The following is a 25,223-nucleotide window of genomic DNA, read 5'->3' as shown; positions in this document are numbered from 1 at the left end:
TGGTCTAGGCAGGGTGTTTCCACGTGGTCTAGAAAGCTCCATGTGTAGTAAGGGTGGGCTCCACACCCTTCACTTTCCCAGAGCCGCCCTGTTTGGTCTGTACCGGAGTTCTGCGTGAAATTTCCTTTGTTAACAAAATTGTTTGAGCCCAGCCCCAGACCTCACAGACACAGAAGCACAGGCTGTCATCCCACACAGCCCATGCCCACTGTGCACGGGGCCTGGCACTCAGGGGAGGCGGGACCCTCCTGGGGCGTCTCCAGAATCCAGGTCAGTGCTCCTGGGGGCGCTCCCCTAAGCTGTGGCAGAATCGCTCTGTTATGTCTTTGTTGTCAGACTGGAGGGCTTAGTCTGGGCTAGACTGGTCATCGGCCGTTTGGGTTAAGGGTTGTCCTTTCCTCTCAGGGTCCCGGCCAGGCAGCTTAGAGAGCCGTAGGCATGCGTCCAGTGACGGCTCACCTCGGGGCCTGAAGGGTAAGTCGGCTTTCCTTCTGGCACTTTCCAGTGCCCTTGGATCTGGGCTGTGGGCTTTGTGTTATTTGTGTGATTTAAAGAAGACAATTAGCAAGTTCTTCACAGCATGATGGGTTTGCCTCTTTAGGGCACATCATGCAGTTTCAGGCTCAGGCCTGGGAGTTTTCACGAATTTGGGTCCAGATCCCTTCTCCTCACTGACCGGCTCTGGGCACCTGGGTGAGCCACTCATCCTCCGAGCCTGAGTTCCTGCAGCTTCCGGATGGGGACAGGGCTGGGAGTTCCGGTCCATCGTGGTCAGAGGACACGGGTGAGTGTGATTCCTTTACAGCGTTTAAGTTTGTTAATGGTGCAGAAGATGGTCTGTCTACGCTGTCCCAAGGGCTAAGGAGGGAGTTGCCTCACAGCTGTTCCTAATTTCAGCTTTAGCAGGAGCTCTGCACTTCCCTCCCACGTTATTTTGTTTTTAAACCCCACTGTGAACTTCTAGAGAATCCCAGCATGTCCTTGACATCCCAGTGCCAGCCTGGGAGAAGTGTGCTCTGGGCTCCCCAGCAGGGCTCCCTGTGTTCCCTGAGCCGGAGGCAGCACAGAGCCCACTGGAGGCAGGTGCGTGAGAGTGAGAGGCTGACGTGTGTCCCTCTGTGTCCCCTCGCCCTGACACCAGGTTCCTCCGACCCGACCGGCTCCACCACAAACCCAAGAGCAGTGAGGACCTGATGCCCAGCAGGGACACAGCACTCTGCCCCGCCTCGTGATGCCAGCACCCCAGGACACACTACCCTCGGCCTCCAGGAGTACCTGTCACCCAAAATGGGCCTCTCCACCAGGAAGCATCCAGAAGAGGGGTGTTGCCCAGCCCCAGGCCTGGGGGTGGCCCTGGGCCCCCCAGAGCAGTGGATGATCACCCTGGAGGAGTTCCTGGAGGAGCGTGACCGGGCTCCCCCTTCACTATGTGAGGCCTGGGAGAGCTCTTTCCTCTCTCCCCTCAGATGGATCTGGACCAGAGGGGAGACCTGGACAGCAAAGTCACGGAGAGGGATGGGGTGGGGCTGGCACCACCTGGCTGCAGAGCTGGCTTGGATGGGGGACATAACCACTAGCCAGAAAGTGACTGTGCTGGCAGCCCGCCCAGACCTGGAGGCTGTTCTCTCCATCTGTGCAGGGAGCCGCAGGAAGGCCAACGTGGAGGGCCTGAGCCATGCAGTCTCTGTGCAGTTACTCTTCACTGCCGCTGGGCAGGAGGCGGTCCTAGGCCATCTGTCAATAAACGGTCAGGGCTTTGCTCCAATGACACTTTATTTGTGGACACTGTCCTTTGAATTCTATAGAGTTTTCACAAAAGTCTGTTCTTTAAAAATATTTTGTTTTAATCATTAAAAAACATAAAGACTGCTTAGCTCACAGACCATACAAAAATGAGTGGCAAGTCCTAGCCGGTTTGGATCAGTGGTTAGAGCTTCAGCCCGTGGACTGAAGGGTCTCAAGTTCGATTCCAGGCAAGGGCATGTGCCTCAGTTGCAAGCTCGATCCACCAGTCTTGGTCAGGGCATGTGCAGGAGGCAACCAGTCATTGTGTCTCTCTCACACTGATGTTTCTCTCTCTATGCCCCTGCCTTAACCCCTTCCACTTTCTATAAAAATCAATGAAAAAATATTCTTGGGTCAGGATTAACAAAAACAAAAGAAGGGTGGCGAGCTGGAGTCGGCCCACAGTGCCAGTTTGCTGAGCGCTGCTCTGCAGCTCTGACCCCTGGATGTCAGCGGCATTAGGAAACCCTCGTGACTCCATGTAGCTTTCCTGAAGCTGCACGTCCACCTGTTACTGAGCTGAGCCTCCGTGCACTGGCTGAAGTCACTGCCTGACAGTTGAGACCCTTGGAGGATTTAGTAATTGTCTCCTTCCCCTTAAGCATACACAGTGGAACTTTCTCCGGCCACATAGTGAATTCTCTGGCCTGCATTAATAGAGCCTGGTGACAGGGAATACAGACTATTTGTTCAGTAGATATGTATTGAGTGTGTCCTCTGTGTTAGGCAGCACGCATGATGCCTGCATCCCCCCAAAAAACAAAGTAAGAGTTCATCGGCAAGTTTTGTCACATACTCGCTAGGTGCCTAGTCAAGTGGGCGGTCCTGAAGGCAGTATGTACATGGTCTCTGCCTCCCATCATTTCTGTTTCAGACTACAGAGCACTGTGCGCCGGGGGCTGGAGACAAACCAAAGCCCTGCCCTCAAGTTCATGGTCTGATGCATGCTTCTCAGACTGCGGCCTCTCTCACGCTCACCAGGGCTGCCTGGACACAGGATGGACCTGAGTTTCTGGCTCAGGGGCTCGGGGGTGGGGCTCCCTGAGAATCTGCATCACCACCAAGTGCCCAGAGGTAACTGGTCCTTTTCAGCCTCAGCGAGACCAAAGCAGCCTCGCTGTAGGAGCTGGTTGTGGATGCTGAGGCTCCCTCCTGAGAGCCACCTCCCTCCCTCTTCCCAGTGTGCTCACCTCACTAACCTGACACCCCCGAGCAGGCCTGAAGAAGTGGGATTCACAACCGTGCCCCTGCCCATGCCTACACTCCCTGAGTGTTGATGCTGGGAGAGGGTGTCACAGAGGAGCCCTCTGGGTGGCCAGGGAGGGTGCACTCATGAAGATGGTATCAAAGATGTAGAAGAATGCAGAGAGGGGCCGGGTGGTGTGAAAGACGGCTGCAGAGCCAGGCAGCTGTGGGTTCAACCTCTAACTGCCACTCTCTAGATGTGTGACCTGCTGGACTGTGGCCTCACTTGCCTTACCTGTTGAAGGTTGTTTGAATACAACCTTGCAAGATTGCTTTGAGAATTGAATGAGTGGGGGGTTGTTTTTGTTTTGTTCTTTTGCAATTGCACCTGCAGTTTCTAGGATGGTGCCTGGCACATGGGAAGCAGGTGATACATGATGCCTGTTGTATTAGTGACCTTAGGTCTTCCTGGTCAAACTTCCAGGGTATATGACTCCTGACTGGCATGTGAAACAGCAGGCTGTGTCTCTGGCAAGTTGAGCATCCAGGTGTTCTCATGGGCCAGGGAGTTGGCAGGTGGAGGCGTCTCCTGGGATGCTGAGTCATCCTGCAGACTGACGCTGCCTGCCACAGTCTGGTGGCCTGGGTCTGAACCCTGACTCACCTTCCACATGCCCTCCTTCCCTCTCCTCTTCTCCTGGTGGCCTCCACGTAGGAAATGCCTGTGTTACAGAAGACTGGAGAAGAACCAAGCAACGCTTAGAGAGGTGGAGTTACATTTATCATTATGCGCAGGCCCAGAGAGAAATGTCTCTAGAATTCTGGGCCCGCGCGTGCTAATAAATGTAACTCCATCTCTCTAAGCATTGCTTGGTTCTTCTAAGGTCTTTTGTAACATTATTGGTTTCCTGACCGAGAAAACCAACCCATGTTTGGCCTTTTGGCCTCTGATGATTGGACCACGTTTGGGGCCCGTGGGCCCCAGACAGGCCTCCGGGTGGCACACACACTGCTGATCTGAGCAGAATTAAACCGGGGTACTCTAGGCATTCCCAGACCTCAGTCCAGGACCTGGACAGCATCTGGAGAGAGTGGACAGACACCTCTGGACCTGTCGACAGAATCGGTTTGGTAGGGACCCCTATCAATCAGGCCCACTCCAAGTGAGTGGAAGGGGGAGCTTGGTCACCTCCCCGGAAGCCATACAGCTTCCTCAGGCAATTAATGAGGAATCAGATGGACTGTATAAACTCTGAGTAAATATCTGGTAAAGTAAAAAGCTCAGATTGTCTGGTGTATAAATATAAGTGTGAAAGCCTGTGTAAAAGCGAAAGCTACTTTGATTAATTCTACATTTTTGTTGGTTCATCTGGCTAAACATTTGATTTATTAAAGGCTGAACCCCTGATAATCTGCAAAAGTCTTAAGCTGTGCTGCTGGGTTATTTTTCTCAGAGATATTTCCTCTCTATCACAGAGGAAATCAGCCCACTTAGCTTATTAGCAGCTGGATGGCTTGGCTTCCTGGCCCTATGGGGCACACTAAGATTCAATCGTGAAATTCTGGCTAAGGTAGTCACTTACCATTATTGTCGTGTTTGTGTAAACAATTAGGCCAAATTAAATACAATAGAAAAATTGGTCTTGATTTGGCTCTTTTGATAAACATAGAGGTAATTTTAAGGATAAAAATTATATTTCTATAGAGGTTATTAAAACTAAAATGTTTTCTTTTCCTTCCACTGCACCATCTGTTACGGTTTGTCTCTGCCAGGTCACAAGCCCACCTCCTCCTGTGCCCAGGCCTCATCATCCCTCTGACAAACAGCAAGGATCCTTTGACTCTGAGAGAACCTCTGACCCGCCTGAGCACGAAGTAATTACAGAAGAAATTCAACGTCCATTTTCTCTAAAAGAATTCAGTGCCAGGATCCTTGAGGTAATATATTGGGAAGTTAGACAGACATGAGGAGAGCAAGGACAATAGGCCAACTAGAACTACCAGATATAAATAAGTATTTCCACCTCTAGGTATGTAAGACAAGGGGCATAGCCAAAGAGGTACTCACACAAAGTCTCAGTCCCTAGAAAAGACCAGTAGCCGATTTGTCCAAAAGACTTGACCCCTTTACATTTGGGTGACCTACTTGCCTCCGGGCAGTAGCAGCCACAGCTATGCTTATCAAAAAAGCAAATAAGTTAACCATAGGGTAGGAAATAATGCTTCACATGCAGTCGAGGCTTTAGTCCAGAACACACTGGAGTGCTGGATTTCAACCACTCGAGTCACCCAGTTTCAGGCTCTCCAGTGGGCAAAAGAAAAATCAGTAACAATTTATACTGATAGCAGGTATGCATTTGCAACGGCTCATGTACATAATGCTATTTACAAGGTAAGGGGACTCCACAGAAGCAAGAGGGAACCGGGCCACAGACAAAGTGGCCTGGGAGGCTGTCCTAAAACCAGTGGGGCCTCTACAGATTCTAGTGATTTTTTCAGACCCTGACCTGCCCAATCTAAAAAAGCTGAAATCCATAACCAATTACTCGACTTCTTACAGGCTTTACAGTCCCCCCAGAAAGCAGTCCAGAAGCACGTCCAAGATGCTCTGCCTGTATCAACTTCTGATCTGGTCCATCCCTTCCAACCTGGTGACTCTGTTCAGATAAATTTGCCACCCAAGGACTGACTCCTACCTTAAAAGGACCACCCCCATGGCAATCAAGGTCAATGGGATCCTGAAGTGTCTTCATCACACCCGACTTACTACAGCCAGGCAAAATAGAGAGTACAGGACTCTTTGGACCCTCTAGAGATTATTCCTGGCCCTCATTCCTGGCCCTTATTTTATAAGCAAGCCCACTGACTTTATTTGGCAGAGAATTAATTCCATTAAGCTTATAGTCCTCAGGGCTCAATATAACTCCCTCCCCAACAATGACCCAAAAGAGTCAATGATTTGACTTATGGACATAAAACCAGTGGGGAATGAAGACTACATCTTCCCCAGACAAAGATATCAGTGCTGGCACCAGGCCAAGTCTTTGGTTGAGATCTCAAAGACCCAGCACATAGGGGCTCTTTAAGAACTTGCAAAGCGGGGCAGAAAACCTTATATTTGGGAGACAAAGAGGCTCAAAAGGTAGCAATACAAGAAACGTTCTGAGTGACTTTGCCCAGAATTCTAGAGACATTTTTCTCTGGGCCAGTGTGTAATAATAAATGTAACTCCATCTCTCTAAGCATTGCTTGGTTCTTCTCCTGTCTTCTGTGACACGTGCACTAGGCTGCTCCAGCCTGGGAGGTGCTAGCAGAAGGTGACAGTCACCAGAGCAGGGTCAGAACTGGGCTTCCATGAGCTCTGCCCACCCCCTTTGTGGTGGGAAAGGACTGGTTGCATCGCCAAAGGGAAGCCCAGCTGGCACGCTGCTCAGCGTGGACAGCCTGAAGGGAAATGTGGTGGGTGGCCACCCCCTGCATAGCCTCAGCCTTGAGTTCCCCTGGCCTGCCTCACTCGTTCCCTCCCACCACCCCCTTTCCCAGATCAAGAGAAGGGTCTAGGTGGCTGCAAGGGCTTTGAGTGGGGCTGGTCTGCACTCATTTCTCTTCCTTATGGCCAAAGACAAAGCCCTCGCCAGGCACCTGAGCTGGTGGACTGAGGAGAGAGCACAGTCCGCCCAGTCAGCTCCGCCTCCCCCTCTGCTGGATGGGAAATGAGGGACAGAAGGAAACAGTGGGCTGTGCTCAGGCTTCCAGATGTGACCTGCCCTGAGTGGATGAGTTTGTGGAAAGCCATTTCCCTCTCTGGGTCTGTTTTCTTGCTGCTGAATTTAGGGGCTGCCTCGTGCCATCTGGCTTTTCTCCCTGACCCTGTGTTGCACCGGCCCTGCCATCCTCACCAAGGGCAGTGTGTGTGCTCTTGCCTCTCCGTTGCACAGCCCTGCACACTGGTCCCCAGGCCCCCGGGCAGAAGTCAGCCATGGCCCACCAGTCGGCAAGGTGGGAGGTAGCCAGGGATGTGGGCAGGCCAGTGCCCCAAATACCCCCATTCCTGCTCCAAACCCCCAGACTGGGGACATTGGCTGGGAGTCCCTTCCCCTCCGGCACTTGTCTCTAGGAGCTTAGGAGACTGTGGTCCAGGCAGGTGGGCAGTGACCAGAGCTCTCCACACGGAAGCTCGTCCAGCCTCCAGGGCTCCCACCTCAGCCTGTGAAATACTCATCCCCAGAAATCAAGGTGCGGGCAGGGTGGGCTCCTTCTGGGGCTGCAAGAGAGTCAGTCTAGGTCCACCTCAGCTGCTGGTGGCAGCCAGCTATCCTTGGTCCATGGCTTGGAGACCCATCCCCCCACCCACCCCTGAGTCCCAGTCTCATGGCATGTGAGTGAGTCCAAAGTCCCTCTTAGAAGAACACCTGTCATTGCAGGTAAGGCCCACCCAATCCAAGCCCTCCTCTGAACTTGATTACATCTGCCAAGGCCCTAACCCAAATAAGGTCACGGTCACTATTCCCATAGGCATGGGTTGGGGGACACTGTACAATACACCCCAGGAGAGGTATCGCAGGCCACACGCAGGAGACAGAGGCCCAGGGTTGAGTGGAAACACAAGTCTCAGAGCAACAAGCTGAGTATGAAATGCCCCATAACTGCTGGTGAACACACACAGGAATAACTCGGCACATTTTCCTATGGGTAGATGGGCATCCAGGTAAACGATCCCACGTGTGAAAAGGTTCACGCCCTGCTGACGAGCAGGGTTCCTTCGGTGGCAGGTCCTGAAGAGGCCTCTTGGCCATAACCCGTAGGGATCTCTTGTACGAAGTGAGACATATCCCTGCACTCACCACCAAGTCAGGGGACCATGTGTTCTGAGAGGAAACACACAGGCTGCTGAGCCTTTCCCAGCACTGCTGCCCTCCCGCCAGCAGAGGGCGCCACCCCACCGCTCTTTGCCAGGAAGTCCTGCCCAGACCAAAGTCAGCATTGGTGCCTGTGGGGGATGCTGTGTCCACAGGGGAGGGAGCTTCTGCTGGTGTTTACCTGCACCATGTGGCTTCTGGAAGCCCGGAGGCAGCATGGGCTCTGGGGCGGCTAAGGCCACGGTGAGGAGGAGTCCATGCTGGGACCTCAGAGGCCCAGCCCCCACAGCGCTCATTGCGGGTAGTCTATTCCCTTCCCCCAGAAGGTGGCCAGGGCAGCGCAGGGCAGGGGCAGGCTGGGCTATGGGTCCCCCGGCGCAGAGGATCCCACTCTGCAGGCACCAGCTACTTAGGGAGCCTTCTGAAGTGAGGGTTTTCTTTCATCCTCACCACAGCCAGGCCTGCTCCTCCCTGAAGAGTGTGATGGAGCCGGGCGCCTTCCTCGTGCCCTGTGCTGCCAGGACTCGGGGCTGTGCCAGGGCTTCCTAGTGCCCCCACCCCCACCTCCCGCTCCTGTGTCAGACTGGGATGCTCCACAACCAAATGGTTCTGGCTGGGACAGAGTTTCAGGGACATGTAGTTAAAGCCACAGATCCAATGTAGTGACTTTACTTACACTTTGTGTTTGCAAAATCTTTTACAGTTTATAGAGCTTTCCCATCTGCCCTCTTGCCCGGCCTTCACAACAGCCTTGTGATTTCCCCCATTTTGGGAAAAGGAAACAGAAGCCTAAAAAGATGGAGTGGCTTACACAATAACCCAGCACCTCTGGGTTTCATTCAACAAGTATTTGAGAGCAGCTATCATGTCCACAGTACCAGCCTAGTCACAGGAGACCGAGAGTTAAGAAATGGCCTGCCCACCCTCAGGGAGCCTTCAGTCCTGTAAGACAGGAAGGCCACATGCACAAAGGACTGCCACTGGGCAGTAGATGGTGGGTGCTTGCTGCACGTCCCACTTCCCTCCCACTCACATTTACTGCTGGCTTGTTTTCACTTTATACTCTCTGTGGGACAGCAGCTCTTCTGTAGTTCCAGCCCCTCTACCCTCTCAGGACGCCCAGAAAGCACCACCCTCCCCGAGGGAAGGTTGACATAACCAGCTTCCTGCTACCACATAGGACATGTTCAGTGAGGCCAGCCCCGCTTCCATCTCCACTAGTCTATTGCCTGCCCAGTCACTCACGTCAGGTGCCTGACCTTCAGCTTCTTCCCTCATCTTCAAGACACCTCCCCAGAGGTGATGTCAGAGGAATGGCAGTGTGAGAGTGCACCTTTTCCTCTCAGGAACTTCAACAAGTTAATCAGCTATAATTCAACAAAGAAATCCCTGCTCATCACAGATGCATGCCTGAGAGATCCACACACTAAAACATATAAAGGTGGGCAACGGGAATAAATGGGGAGATGGCCCTTAGATGCAGCCCTGCAGCCGGGAACTTGTGGCTTAGCCCTTTGGCTAGGAAGAACAGAGAGCCACAGGGTGGTAGGAGTGAGGAGGGGGGGAGCACCTCAAAGAGAGAGTGTCGAGAAGCAAACTGATTGTGCCAGCAGACGCCTGACAGAGCACTTTCATGGGGTTCTGCTGTGCAGCTCTCCACTGTTGGGCCGAGGGTGGTGTGTCAGACAAAGAAACAGAACCACAGAGCCCTGCACACCCTTGGACTCCTGAAACTTGCCTCTCGCCCTTGGAGTCGGATCCAGGAGCATGTTATCTGTAAACCTAGAGCTGTTGCAGTAGAATTGCTGTTTCCCTCTGTGACTGATCTCCAGGAGGGGTGGTTGGGGTGGAACCCCATGGAGGTCAGAGGTCAAGGTAAGAGCAAAACAAACTGCACCCACAAGCAGCCCAGCTGTCTTACAGAAGCAACAGAAGTTCAAGATTGGGAGACCACAGAGGTTAAAGTCTTACGACTCAGGGCCTTCTACTGGAAAATAATAGGAAGACCTCTTCAGAGATAAATGCGTAAGCAAAAAGGACAGCAATACCATGGAAAGCCACAGCAATGAGGATGACAAGAAAGACAATGAAAAATCCCCAGAAAGCGAGCTGGAACACATGGAAATATCCTATTTAATAAAAGACAAAAAGTGTAATTAACCGTACCTCTGCTATGCTTCCCATGGGCTAATCAGGGCGATATGCAAATTAACTGCCCACAAAGATGGCGGTTAATTTGCATATGCAGGCTCCAAGCAGTGGAGCGAAGCCAAACAGCCCCGAAGCCGCTGAGCAGCGAGGCCTCACAGCCCCGGGATTAACGAGTCACATGGCCTCAAGGCCCTGGGATCAGCAGAGCCACAAGGCTTTAGGGTCCTGGGATCAGCGGAGCCGAGAGGCCTCCCTGCCCCTGGAGCAGCATGACAGGGGGCGGCGCCACAACCCCCAGATTGGCCCTGCTTTGTGCCTGACAGGGGGCGGCACCACAACCCCCAGATTGGCCCTGCTTTGTGCCTGACAGGGGGCGGCACCACAACCCCCAGATTGGCCCTGCTCTGTGCCTGACAGGAGGCAGCCCAACTCTCGGATCTGCATGTGACAGGGGGGAGCTCCCCAACCCCCTGATCGGCCCTTCTCTGTGCGTGACAGGAGGCAGCACCCCAACTCTGGGATGGGCCCTACTCTGTGCATGACAGGGGGCAGCAGCCCAACTCTGGGATGGGCCCTACTCTGTGCATGACAGGGGGGAGCTTTCCAACCCCCGGATGGGCCCTGCTCTGTGCGTGACAGGGGTGGCGCCACAACCTCCTGCTTGGCCCTGCTCTGAGTGTGACAGGGGGCTGCACCCCAACCCCCCGATCAGCCCTACCCTGAGTGTGACTGGGGGTGGCATCGCGACCTCCCGATCCACCCTGCTCTGTGCATGACAGGGAGCGGCGCCCCAACTCCCCAATTGGCCCTGCTCTGAACCTGACCAGAGGCTGAGGAGCAGGCACCTAGGGATTGGGCTTGCCCTCTGCCATCCGGGAGCGGGCCTAAGCCAGCAGGTCGTTATACCCCCAGGGGTCCCAGACTGTGAGAGGGCACAAGTGGGGCTGAGGGTCACCCCCCGCCAGTGCACAAATTTTTGTGCACCGGGCCTCTAGTGTGATATAAATGGCAGAGATTTCACGATTGCAGTTCTGAAAATACTCCACAAGATATGAGGAAATACTGACAGGAAATGCAGAGCACTCAGAAAACAAATGACTGAACAAAACAAGAACTTTACTAAAGAGATTGAAACTCTAAAAAAGAACTGATCAGAAATTTTGGAAATGAAGAATGCAGACTTGTGGTCCATAAAGTCATGGCATTAAGGTGTGTGGGTAGTGTCTCCCTTTTTGTGATTGACCTTGAAATGGCTTCAGATTCAGCCGGAGAAGGACATCATTGTTGAGTTTATAAAAAATGAAGACTTCCGTTTGCCTGCATGCTGGGAGCACTTTCCATGAGGCTGACAGGCAGTGCAATTGATGCCTAAAAGTACTTGGAGCCTCTGTGCAATGTCAACAGAAAAATTAGGAGCCAGAACTGAAATGCAAAGTTAGAACTGATGCATGTAGATGAGTTCATTGATAAACTTCTGTAAAGTGAGAGAATCCGTGATGTCATTCTGGCCTGGCAACAGAAAGACTATGTGTTCGAGGGAGCTGAGCAATTGCAGCTAGTGCTCTGGACCAGGACATGGATGATGTCAAGTCCACTGAACAGCAGGAAGAAAAGGATGTGAGGTTGGAGAGGATACCATCACTCCATCACCGGGGGAGAAGCTACCGGAACTTGGACTAGCCCCACCGCTCTCCCACACTGCGGTACAGAAGAAGTGGGTACTGGGATCCCAGTAGGCAGAAACCCAGTCTCAAGACAAGGAGCCCTTCCCCTCGTGTTCCAGAGAGGTATCAGCATAGGAGTCTAAGAAGTTACCACTGCAGATCCTGAGATAGACCACACACCTCCTGCTCCAAGTCCTCAGGTCATCACCATAGTCACAGATGCAGGTGCCACTCAAATCGATCTAAGAAGGGCCACAGGAAGAGCCGCAGAGGGAAGGAGTAATGGGCCCAGGTGGGGTTTAGTCCAAATGGCCTCCTGCAGATGTGAAGTCATCTCTCTCTGTGGAAGGATTCACATCTTCTCCTGAGGCAGCCTTGAGAATACTGTAGGGTTTTCTGTTGTTGTTGTTATTGTTTTAACCTAAAAGATTCTCCATATGTTTTTCTTTTTAAATAAAAGAGGTTTTGAGTTTTGTGTCTCTTTTTGAGAATCACACAATAGCCACCCACTGGGCAGCAAATAGCCAGCAGATGTGTCCACATGCAGGTCATTCACACTGCAACATGGCCAACCTGACAACATGCTCAGCGAGAGAAGCCAGGCTCAAACCCACTCAGGGTCTCCTGGGTGGCAGGCCTGCCCTAGCGGAGTCTCTCCATGGCTCCTAGTCCCCAGAATGGGGACGTGTTCTTGTCCTGCCAGGTGAACCCCACCCCCATTTCCCATCTTTTCTACGCCTGCGGTTTTCAAGTGACATGACAGAGACCCTATGGAGCAGCCTCAGGTCTTTTAAAGCAATTCAGTCACCTGTTCTCCCTGAGTGCACCTTCCATCAGAGACCGCGCACCTCCACGTAGGGAAGTGCCAACTTAACAGCAAGTGCACCACGTGGAAGGTTCCAGTTCTTCCTCTCACCCCAGGTCTCGGTCCCAACAGTGCTTCTCAATGACTGAGACACAGGTGTCCCTGTGCTTGTAACTGTCACAGCCTCATTCATAACTTTGCATACTGTTCTGAGGCTAAGGAGGGGGGCTTTATTTTTAATTAAATCAAAGTGGGAAATTATCCCAAAACAGAGACTCAAACAATTCTAGTGGGGCTCAGGGGTGTGTGTGGGATGGCTGTAGGCAGGACTTCCCAAAGATGAACCGATCCGGGGAACCAAAGAATCAGGAGGCGCCCCCAGATACAGAAGGAGGTGCAGCTGCAGTGGGTCAGGTGACTTGGGGATGGGGAAGAGCAGCCTGGAGAGACCTCTGGGTTGAGACAGAAGAGCCCTGGCCAGCTCCTCTCAGGCAGACACAGAACCCAAATTCCTACCAGGGCCTTTTCTTGGGTTCTGCTTTGCCAACCCCTGGAAAGGACAGACCATGCCCCAAAGGCAGTGGGAATATCCTAGGCAAAGACAGAGAAGAATGAGTAAGGGTGAGCTGTGCAGGCAGATGACCTATCTCAGGGAAGTGGGGGGAGGGGGTTCCCTTTTACTGTTAACTAGAGGCCGAGTGCACATGAAATCATGTACAAGTAGCTCGCTTCCTCCAGCCTCAGCTGGCCACCCCGCCCATTGCTGCTCTTAGCTCTCCAAGGCTGGTAGCTCTTGCCCTTCCCTGCCCTCCACGAGAGCTGCTGCTCATTTGGTCGTGACGCCATTACAGCATCATGACCACAGGCCTTTTATGATATAGATCCTCATATTTGGATATTTTTCTATGATTTTCACAGAGAAGGTAGGGGATGGGTAGGGGAAGAGAGAGAAACATTGATGTGAGAGAGACACATCAACTGCATGCTTCCACCATGTACCCCAATGGGGGCCAGGGATCCAACCTGCGACCCAGGTACATGCCCAAGACTTGGAATCTAATGCACCCCCTTCAGGTGTGTGGGATGATGCTCTTACCATTGTGCACACTGGCCACGTCTGGGTGGATGTTTACCTATTAAGGACAGATCAGGGTCATTTTCTCTTAGCAGTTTTATAAATATCTACCACCTCCTTTAGTCTCTAAACTTGAAGACACCCCAACCCACCAGAGGCTCACTTGGCTCAGCAGCCAGCAACCCTCCTGCTGGGCAGATAATCAGCCTGTGCAGAGGTCGCCCACTCCCTCCCTGGGCAGCTCAATGGCGGAAGCACTTATTACAGGTAATAGTTTGCACCTTCCTTGATCATCAATTTTCTTGGAGGAAATGCCGACTCCTAGTCAGATCCCACAGTCACCCGTGCAGCAGAGCTTAGTCCATTTCGCACTAACCATGGGACAGAGTGGCCACCAGCCTGGGTTTGGACTAGAGAGGGCCTCAGATCCACACAAAAGGACCCAGCACCAGCTCTGCCTGGCAACTGCTCTGGGCTTTGCCTGCCCACACCCACCTGCCCAGCTGCCACCATGGCTCCCAGCCTTGACACCTGAGAGCAATCTGGGCTCCTCAACCACCTGAATCTAAAATAGCCCCACCTCAACACCTGGCTGGAGGGTGCAGAGTCCACAGGGGCTTGTCCAGGCCCAGAGCTTCTCCTGGTCACTTCGGTTTTAGTTTCAGGGAGCACACTGACGTCATCATTCCTTGTGGGTGATTGTGTAGCTCACCCCAGTTCCGCACCAGTTACACTGACAGCAGCACCTCCCCTGTGTCACCTCAGTCATGTCGTGCTCTGCCCTCATGAGAACCCTGGTTTCTGGTCACCACGGGGCCCCTGGGCTGTGCTGGTGTTCACATCTGTGTGGACTGATTGGGTGAATAAATCAAACATACTGACTTTAGAGACTGAGAAAAATGGGGAGAGAGGGTGAAAGATCAATTTGTTGTTCCACTAATTTTTTAAAATATATTTTGTTGATTTTTTACAGAGAGGAAGGGAGAGAGATAGAGAGTTAGAAGCATCAATGAGAGAGAAACATCGATCAGCTGCCTCCTGCACATCTCCCACTGGGGATGTGCCTGCAACCCAGGTACATGCCCCTGACCGGAATCGAACCTGGGACCTTTCAGTCCGAAGGCCGACGCTCTATCCACTGAGCCAAACCGGTTTCGGCGAATTTTACACATTCTTTGGTTGAATCTTGTTATTGTCCTGACCTGGGATGGAACATGCAACGTTGGCATTACTGAGGCTCTGACCCACTGTGCTATCCATGCATGGCCACATATATCTGGGATTTTAAGTAAAATAACCCACTAATGTACTGGGAAATGGAGAGATACAAGAATCTCCATGATAATAGGTAATGGTGTATGGAAAGAATAGGATTCATGGGGTTTTATATGTGTTTCCTTTATATGGATACTAGTGGTCCAGTGCACAAAATTTGTGCAAATTAAAAGGGAATTAATTGGAGGAAATATTTTAATATTGCTATTTGCCCTTTCTCTATAATAGAAGTGTCAGAGATGAAAGAAAATTATTAAAATGTATATGAAAAATATTCCTCCTGTCAGAGTCTGGGGCGCACTGCAGGACCCAGAGTCAAGTCCCCGTCCACCCGTGGCACCTCAAAATTGCTTGAGACCCAGACCTATCTTGTCCCACTCCCATTGGACAAGATCCAGACCTGGCTGGCCCAACCTTCTTCTGTTAAGCCCCACTGGGTGGGGGGGGCATAACCTGGGGTCCCGTGTCTAGCCCTTCTGGGCAGGGGGCACAGCCTGAGGTCCCCCAGCCTGGCGCTGGGGCAGGGGGTGCAGCCTGAGGTCCCCTGTCAAGCCCCACTGGGTCGGGGGCACAACCTCAGGTCCCTGCCCCGGCCAGATGCCATGCAGCTTCAAGTTCCTGCTGATTGCTTGTTAAGGCTCATTACAGAACATGGCCTCCACTGTGGGTGCAGCCATCTCTGTGACGGTGTGACAGTCAATTTGTATATTCTCTCTTTATTGGGGAGGATATTTCAAATAACTGATTACAAAGGTGGAATATGTCCTTGCAGCAGTTATTCCATATGCGGAGGAAGAAGCACTGAGGAGGGCAGGAGGAAGTTGGGTTCAGGGATGCAGGCATGTATGGAACCACCAAAAGTGAATGTTTAAAAAAATTTACAGTTAAATCAATTGTACTTAAACAAACTTTTAGTAATGTATAAAACTTGCCACGTCCCAATTATTTTACTCTGTAATTATGAAAGGTCTTGTCTTGAGCATATTTGTTGCTACTGTATCAGTATGTTGGAAATAAAATATATGATGTTCTACTGAAATATCTTATCATGTCCATGTTCAGTGCTATCATTTTAGCAGTTTGACACTGATGATGATGAGAACATTTACACCAGGGAAGATGACAAGTACTACAAAACTAGACTTCACTTAATGTATTATTGAATGCTTAGACTTCAATAGATGGGCAATGTAAGCAATGCAGATTAAACCTGTGTTAATATGGTACCAGTTTATTTCAATTGTACATAAGATAAAAATTGAGAAAAACAATTTTGCTTCCAGTATTCAAAACCAATAGTTCCATATGGCAAAGAAGTCACTTGAGTCAAAACCAATAGTTCCATATGGCAAAGAAGTCACTTGAGTCATTGAGGAATGAGTGAAATTCAAACAGTAAACCCATTTAAAAATATGTAAACCATTCTGAACAGACAGAATGACCAAAATACAATGTAACTGCAATGCTTTATGTCAGAATGACCAAAATACAATGTAACTGCAATGCTTTATGTGTTCGTGCAATTATATAGTTTTTCGATGTGGACAAGACAGTGTGTTGACATCTAAGGTCTATAACAGATGGCACGTGAAACACGAAAACTCATGAGCGGTCCTTAACAGATGGCGCGTGAAACACGAGAAAGCTCGTGAGCTGTATAAAAGGTGTTAAAAGCAGCAAGAGGAAAACAGTCAGTTACTTACAAGGGAGTAACCATAGGACTGTCAGCTGATTTCTCAACAGAAACTATGAAGGCCAGAAGGAAGTGGCCAGAAATATTCAAAGTGATGAATACCAAGAACCTGGGATGGAACACTGGGCCACTAGTAACCAAGTTTATTTTACCCAGCAAAGCTATCATTCAGAATTGAAGGTCAGATAAAGAGCTTCACAGATAAGAAAAAGCTAAAGGAGTTCATCACCACCAAACCAGTACTATATGAAATGCTGTAAGGTATCCTTTAAGAAGAGGAAGGAGAAAAAGGTAAAGATACAAATTATGAACAACAAATACACATATATCAACAAGTGAATCTAAAAATCAAGTGAATAAATAATCTGATGAACAGAATAAACTGGTAAATATAATAGAATCAGGGGCATAGAAAGGGAGTGGACTGACTATTCTCAGGGGGAAAGCGGTGTGGGGGTGCAGGAAGAGAATGGACAAAAATCATACACCTATGGATGAGGACAGTGGGAAAGAGAGGTAAGGCCAGAGGGTGGGGTGGGAACTGGGTGGAGGGGAGCTATTTGAGGAAAAAAGAGGAACAACTGTAATAATCTGAACAATAAAGATTTAGTTAAAAACATAAAATAAAATGTACAATTCAGTGGTTTATATTATATTCAGAGTTGTACAATCTAACAATTACCACTATCTAACTTTAGGCTATTTCCTTTTTCTTTCTTTCTTTTTAAAAGGACATGCTCAGCCCTAGCTGGTTTGGCTCAGTGGATAGAGCCTGGACCTGTGGATGGGAAGACCTAAGACCATGGGAAAACACATATTGTTTTTGTGATTCATCACTATGCTTTAATTATGTTCAACTGGTAACAATGAAATTGGGGGTCGCCACAACATGAGGAACTGTATTAAAGGGTCGCGGCATTAGGAAGGTTGAGACCACTGGTCTAAGGTTTATTTCTACCTCAGTTGCTGGCTCATACCCAGCCTGGACCAGGTCCCGGCTTGGGCAGGAGGCAAACAACTGATGTGTTTCTTTCACTTGGATTATTTCTGTCTTTCCCTCTCTCCCCCACTCTCTAAACATCAATGGGAAAATATCCTCGGGTGAGGATTTAAAAAACAAACAAAGGTGGGTAACCTGGTCAGAAGGCCAAATCTTCGAAGTGCATGGAAGCTGCTCATCACAGGGTGTCTGGACTGAATGTTCGAGAGCATCTCCAGGAAGGCCTGCGGGGATGGCGCCTCCACATTCTGGAAGGTGTTCTGGACTCTGCCAAGCAGGATGAAGTATTTCTCCTCCAGCGAGATGAACCCGAGGTGGTTCTCATCGAACAGGATGACGACTCCAGGGAGGCGCATGAGGTTGTGGAAGCCACTTAAGATAACATTGTGCACGCCATAGAAACACATCCTGCAGGTTTGGGGGTAGCTCTGGTCTCTTGAGCTCACGCCCACGGGCAGAACAAACGGAGCAGGCTGCTCCTCCGAAGCTGCAGCCCCGGACTCCCCGACGCTGGGCTGGGCAGGGCTCTGCCAGCCATGGCCCTGGCTTTCCTCAGTCCCGTCTTCTTGCTGCTGCTGCTCCCGGATCACCTGCTCGTCAATCTCCCGGACCACGCGGGAGAGCTCGTTGAAGTTGCGGAAGATCTGGCCATCTCGCAGCTGGATGCGGCGCCTGAGGTGGATCTCAAACGTCCAGATTAACCCTCCCCTGATCTCGGTGACCCTGGCATACTTCCCATGGAAGCTGAGTATGGCAATCTTCTTTGGTCTGAAGCTCTCGTCTTTGAATTGGAAGAGGCCTGGCCTGATGAGGTTCCCGGGTGGCGTGGCGGGAGGTAGAGGCGGCAGTAGGTCACCCAGTCATACTGCTGTCTGTCCTCCCGCACCAGCTCCAGCCCCCATTCTCTCCTAATGTGCGGTGGTAAACCCATTCGGTGGTCTCTTTGGATCCACAGGATGCTGAACCTGTCCTTCCGAATCTGCAGGTGGCGGCTGTGGGAAAAGCTGTAGAAGTCGTCCAAGTACTCCAGCGTGGCTGATTTTCTCTCTGTCAGGCGAATTCTAAAGGAGGGCTTGAATTGCATTGGGTCATCCACATGGGTGTTATGGGAAGGTCTGCACGTCCCACCAGTAATGCATAAGCCATCTACCACTACATTCAGCAGTGTTCCATAGTCTTTATCTAGCTGCCACAATCCCCAAATGTTTCTGTATGGATGGAGCAGCTTCGCATAGACTTCTCCATAAGACATACTGATCATCTTCAGGTTCTGCAGGATTTCACGAACGCCATACTCTTCCCGGCAGCGCCGTCTCCAGATGCTGTAGGTGTGCAGGATGTGGTGGAATTTGGTGCAGGCCTGGGCCAGGCTGGGCAGGTTGGTGCCCAGGAGCAAGGCGAAGATTTTCACTAGCATCTCCACCGGCAGGTCCTGCAGCGAGCAGTACGGGGGCGGCATGGGGCTCGAGATTCCTCCACTCCCCGCACAGCACTGCGCTTCCGTGTCTGCATCGAGGTGCTTTTTTGCCAGAGCTGGCTTGCCCTCGGTGGCTGTCGTCTCAGCTGGGCCCTGGCACCCCTGTTGACACTGATTGCCCTTGGCCGCTGCCCTCTCAGCTGGGCCCTGACACTCCTGATGACACCGACATCCCAGCGAAGAGCCCACTCCGCAGAGGCAAGCGCATTACTCCATGCCTCCACGCTTAACAGCCACCACAGTGTGGGCAGCCGCCCCTCAGCAGGGTTTTAAGCTGACTGGGTCTGCCCTAGAGTCCAGCCATGCCCCCTAGGGCCTAGCCACGCCCTCTCAGAGAGGAGCCAATTGTAGGACTTTAAACCCATACCCATTAACAGTTGCCTCCCTTTTCCAGTGCCCTCCCCTGTCCTCCCACCCTAACCCCAGGCAGTCACTAATCTGCTTTCTGTAGGGAGGTGCCTCCAGGGAAATGCCTATGGGGGGTGGTGGGGGGGACATTTCCCAGAAATGCAGTAAAAAATAAACACAACTGTGGTACATCTACACAATGGAATACTACACTGCGGTAAAAAAGAAGGAATTCTTGCCATTTGCAACAGCATGGATGGAACTGGAGAGCATTTTGCTAAGTGAAATTAGCCAGTCAGAGAAAGATAAATACCACATGATCTCACTCCTTTGTGGAATATAGAGAACAACATAGACTGATGAACAGGGATAGATCCAAAGAGAGAGAAACAGTGATCAGACTATCAATCCCCAGAGGGAAAGTAGGGGAAGTGTGTGGGTAAGGGGAAGAGATCAATCAAAGGACTTGTATGCATGCATTATAAGCCAAACCAATGGACATGGACAACAGGGGGATGAGAACATGAGTGGGTGGGGAGGTTGGGGGTTATTGGGGAGATGAGGACACATTTGTAATACCTTAACCAATAAAGAAATTAAAGATTTAAAAAATAATAAAATAAAAAACATTCATGAGAATGTTTAAAAATCAGACCCCTCGTACATTGCTGGTGAAAATGTAAAATAGCGGGGCCACGTCGGAAAACGAGAGTCACCCGATGGCCCAGAAGTTCCACGTCCAGGTACATACCCAAAAGAAATGGAAACATGTTCACACTAAAAACTTGTACACAATGTTCACAGCGGCGTTATTCATAAGAGCCTCAAAACAGAAACAACCGAAATACTCATCAACTGATAAATGGGTAAACAACATGTGGTATACCCACACACTAGAATATAGCATACATAAAACTTCAAAATGTTATGCTAGGTGATAAAAGCCAGTCACAACTAAAATGTCTTTAAATAGAGACACATATAAAACAAGATGATGTACTAACTGATGGATGGGCAAGCTATGATCAGAGGCTGAAAGGAGACTAGCTCTGCCTTTTTGCAAACAATAATGTTTTAGTACTTGCTAGTATGTAGAGTGTTTCTGCTATATTATAGAACATGAAGGGAATTTACTATAATCATGGAATATCTGTCATTTTAGTCAGAAAGTAATTTGTTTTTAGAATGCAATGAAAAATCTATACTTGCAGATAATAAAATTAATGGATTATGAAATAGAAACATGAACAATTTTAGGAAGAGCTTATTTATGATGTAAACACCCCAAAAGGTAAGTAAAACACTGCCCACAATCAAAGGAGATGGAGGTAAATAGAAGTGGGAAAGAGGCTTTTAAAAATATAGATTCTTATAAAGGCACTCTTCTTGAAAATCTTGTCCACAGCCTTTATAAAATTATATTAAGTCCTCACTTAACAATGTCAATAGGTTCTTGGAACTGCAGCAAAATGATGCATAATAATTACAATTTTACCACAGCCTCATTGATATATATATATAAAAACAACGAGTTAAATCCCTGGGGCAATTCATTAGTGTGGGGTTAAATCCCTGGGGCAATTCATTAGTGTTATAACAAAATGTTTATGTGTCAAGAACAAACAAAAACCTTAAAAATCTCCTTCACAAATATTAGCAAAAAGCTTCAGCAATCTCCTTCACAAATATTAGCAAAAAGCTTCAGCCATCTGTCACTTGACCAAGTAACCTTAACTTACCCATCTGACTAGTGAGCTGTGCATTGTTGTACCTGTCTCATAGTTAAGATTTTAAAATGAAAGCTACAAGATCTCTGGTAGCATTGGTCTATATATTTTTGCATGTCTATGCATACTTATATGTTAAACATGGGTCATTTTTTCTTTCTCTGAATGGTATAGCCAAATTCATTTTTAAAGAGCTCTATTGAGATCAAGTATATACCATCAAAAATATAGAGACTACTAAAAACACATAATGAAAGAAAATTAAGTTTTTGTTTTACGTAAGTCTACTGTTTTCATCAGCTAGGAGAACAAAGTGTTCCTGGACTATTGGTCTGCTCTTGATAATAGATTATAAAAGGTTTTATTTATTTTGTTTTAAATGTTTAACCTTTATTCGACCTAAAAAGCAAAGACTTTGAGTCTTACCAAATGTTTGTCATGGTCACTTGATCTAAGATAAACTTCTAGTTTAAGTTTGTTAGTTTAAATAAAGCAGGCATGTCTTTAGAGTTATTAGAATTAAATATAATACTTTATTCCACCTAGGTTTACTAAAAGTCAAATAAGCTCATGTTATCTCTATTACAAAATGCGTGAGCAAGAAAGGTAACCTCATATGTTGGATTGCCACTTCTGAGGAAGTTGAGACTCAGCTACATAGAAGAAGCCAGTTGGCTTAAGAAAGTCACTCCTTAAAACTGGGTATTTTTAAAACTTACTTTATCCTAATTGGTTTGGCTCTGAAATGAATTTCAGACATTGAGAATTATCCAATATAATAAAAGGCTAATATGCAAATTGGCCCCTCTACTGGGAGTTTGACCCAGGGGACGGAGCCAGCTGGCCAAACTCTCTCATCCCCTCCCCCTGGCTGAGATGGCCCCAATCAGGGTAGGCAGGCTGGACCCTTTATGTGTACAAATTCGTGCACTTGACCTCTAGTCATGCTTATAATCATTAGTCTCCTTGGTACCTCAAAAGTTGTAAACGCATGTTCACAGCCAGTAACCACCAAGAAGATGATCTCCCTAAGATTAGAACATCAAAAAAAGAGCAAGGAGAATGACTGACTTAAAAATGTGAACCCGACAGCATTACCTGTGAATACCCCACAGACTCAGCAAAAAAAATAATGGAGGATCCAAATCAGTAGCACGAATAATGCCAATGCCTCAAATATTGACCACATCTCTCTGTGTGGCTGATAATCTGATCAGAAGGAGGGGAATTGTTAAAAACAAGACAACAGGCCAAAAATGGAGTTGCTTTTACTAAGTCCCACATCACCAAAGCCAAGACTTAACCAGAAATGTACTCTTAAACCAGTCAATCAGAAATCACCTGATCAGCACTAGATAGACCCGCACCACCCCCTAGACTAGAGGAAAGTAACTGCCTCCAGCACTCTACTTCTCTGCTTACTATAACATTCTTTCCCCATTCTATTCTGGCTATAAAAATGTTTCATTTTGTACAGCTTCACAGAACTCCTTTTTATCTACTAGATTGCATGCTGCCTGATTTAAATTGATCTTTGCTCAAATATGCACTTAACACTTGGAGTGCGGGTGAATTTCCCGCCAAAATATAAGATGGCTCTGTCTTTTGGTTTTGTTCCATCCACCAAAAGGGTGGATTACAAACAAATATTTGGTAATACGCAGTTACAATCGGCCCGAGTTTACACGTTTCCCGCACTCCACCGCAAATCTATATGAACCAAGTTAAAGACGGCTCCCGAGGAGTACGCGCAATTCACGCGAGCCGATTTAACTCGTTTCCCGCACTCCAAGTGTTTTAACATGCCCTAAGTGCCAGTCACCATAGGAGAAGCCAGATCCGCCAGACTTGAAGTGAGAGCCTAGCTCTGATCTCACATCAGTGGACCAAGCTTCTGAGAGGAGACTCACTGTGACCGCGTTTCCGGGGCTGCTGCCCTCTGGTCAGAAGGGGGCGACATCCCGCCCCTTGCTGCTCCCTGCCCTCCACCAGGAAGTCCCGCCACTCCCTGCTCCCTGCTCTCCACAGGAAGTCCCGCCCCTCCCTGCTCCCTGTTCTCCCCAGGAAGTCCCGCCCCTGCCGGAAGTTAGAGTCCCTGCCTCTGGAAGATGGTGGCTTTCCAGTGCTCATGGCCTCAGGAAGCGCGAGGCAGGCATGGGCCCTTGGGATGGAGCGAAGAGGGCGGCAGGCGGGGCCCTGAAGCAGCTTAGCCCGCAGTGAGGAGTCCCTGCTGGGGCCTCCTAGGCCAGCCCCGTGGCGGAGCAGCGCCCATTGCAGGTGGTCCATTCCCTCCCCCAGAAGGAGGCCAGGCCAGGCCAGGGCAGGGCAGGCCTGGCGAGGTCCTCCCGGCGGGACCCCCGCTCTGCAGGCACCAGCTGCGTAGGGAGCCGCCTTCTGAGGTCGGGGTTCCCTCCATCCTCACCTCGCCAGGCCTGCTGCTCCCTGCAGAGTGTGACGGAGCCCGGGCCTTCCTTGTGCCCCTGTGGATCCAGAGTTTCCCAGCGCCCCCCCGCCCCCACCTCCTGTGTCAGACTGAGACCCCCCGCAGCCACACGGTTCTGGCCTGGACAGGATTGCAGGGAGATGTGGGAACAGCCGTGGGACTGAGGTTATGGCCATTTCTCACTTCACCTTCACTCGTGGGGTGAAGGGCACCAGCAATGACAGTTCCAGGGAAGCCATTGCGGGGCCTCAGCCCATGGCAGCCCCTGAAGCCTGTGCCCAGCGAGGAGCTCTCCCGACGCTGCGCCCAGGGAACCCCAGTTCTGTGGGGCCAGGAAGGTCCTCCCGGGATGAGAGGAGCATGAAGCCCTTGGCGTCAGTCACTGAATGGCGCGTGAGTCACTTAAAAATACAACCAGGTCTCTGCTGATTTGTGTTAAAATCCCATCGAATGAATGTAAGAGCTTAAATAACCTCAGTAACATGAACGGTATTGCTATTTTTAAATGCTATATTAAGTTTTATTTTGAAGACATCAATTAAATTTAAAATTTGAGAAAATTTGATATAATTAAATAATCCCATTCACTTGTTTAAAACATCCAACTTGAGTGGCTGTTATGCATGAGTTTTTCTTGATATCTAAAGAATTCTAATTTCTTTTTAAAGTTATATTTGAACATAATATAGTGCCTCTTCAGGTTTACCTTTAAAAGGGGCTCGAATGGGGAGTTTACAGGTTACATTTATTTATTAACTAAAGAATATTCCAAGTCTATAGGAGCTGGCCTCTGTGAAGTCATCGTCCCATCCTGCCCATCGGTGCCTTTCTCTGGGGTCTTCTAGCATTTAGTGTTTGCACTTTGGCAGTGACACGTGTATATTACAGTCTAACCTGTTGAGCTCACCTGCACCCACAATTTAACTAGCCCCCACTAACCTGCTCTCCCCCCAGTTTCTTTTTCTGGCTTTTGTTCACCAATGTTTAAATCTTTCTCATCCAGTGTCTGAGTGGCTGGTCATACCTGCTAGTTGTCCTACACAGCTGTGTTCCTCCAGGCCTAGGTCTCACTTCCTGACTGGACCCTTGACATCCGTCCAAGCCATCCTACTACTCCCTCCTCCTCCTCCAGTCTCAGCCTGCAGTTCAGAATGAGTGCTGTTAGATATGCATCCTTGTGCAGCGTTACGGACAGAGATGCATTTGAACACTTCTAACAGTGCTGTTTTTCCAGGGAACCAGATGGCTGCTGATCAAAGCACTCCACCTTGTAGGAGATGAGAGGGTGTACTTACAGGGGAGGTTTGAGTTCTGTGGCAGATTGCTCTGTGCTTCATTCACCAGTCCGTGCTGTTGTGCATCAATACTATACACTCAGACAGGTTTGCAAAGATTATGCCCTGTGGTAGTGTACACACTATCATATGCATATCTATGTGTTAATTTTTAATATGTTTTTGTTAACTTCAGAGAGAAAGGGAGAGGGAGAGAGAGAGATAGAGACATCAATGATGAGAAAGAATAACTGATGGGTAGCCTCCTGCATGCCCCCTATTGGGAAATGAGCCAGAAACACTGGGGTTGTGCCCTGACTGGAATTGAACTGTGACCTCCTGGTTCATAGTTCAATGTTCAACCACTGAGCGACACTGGCCCGACTTATGCATTAATTTTTAAAGTACTGACTCTTTCAACATAAACATCTAATTTTGTTGAAAAGAAGGATCCCTGAGAGT

At 49.4% G+C, this 25,223-nt stretch overlaps 1 pseudogene; it reads left to right on the top strand.

The window, feature by feature from the left end:
- Nucleotides 1-1,287: 1,287 nt before the first annotated feature.
- On the top strand, nt 1,288-11,927 carry LOC102426584 (annotated as a pseudogene).
- The last annotated feature ends 13,296 nt before the right edge of the window (nt 11,928-25,223 follow it).

This window comes from Myotis lucifugus, unplaced genomic scaffold (assembly GCF_000147115.1).
Source record: "Myotis lucifugus unplaced genomic scaffold, Myoluc2.0 scaffold_1070, whole genome shotgun sequence".
Lineage (NCBI taxonomy): Eukaryota > Metazoa > Chordata > Mammalia > Chiroptera > Vespertilionidae > Myotis > Myotis lucifugus.
The sequence above is the reverse complement of the archived record's forward strand: the minus strand, read 5'-3'. Positions and strand labels throughout refer to the sequence as shown.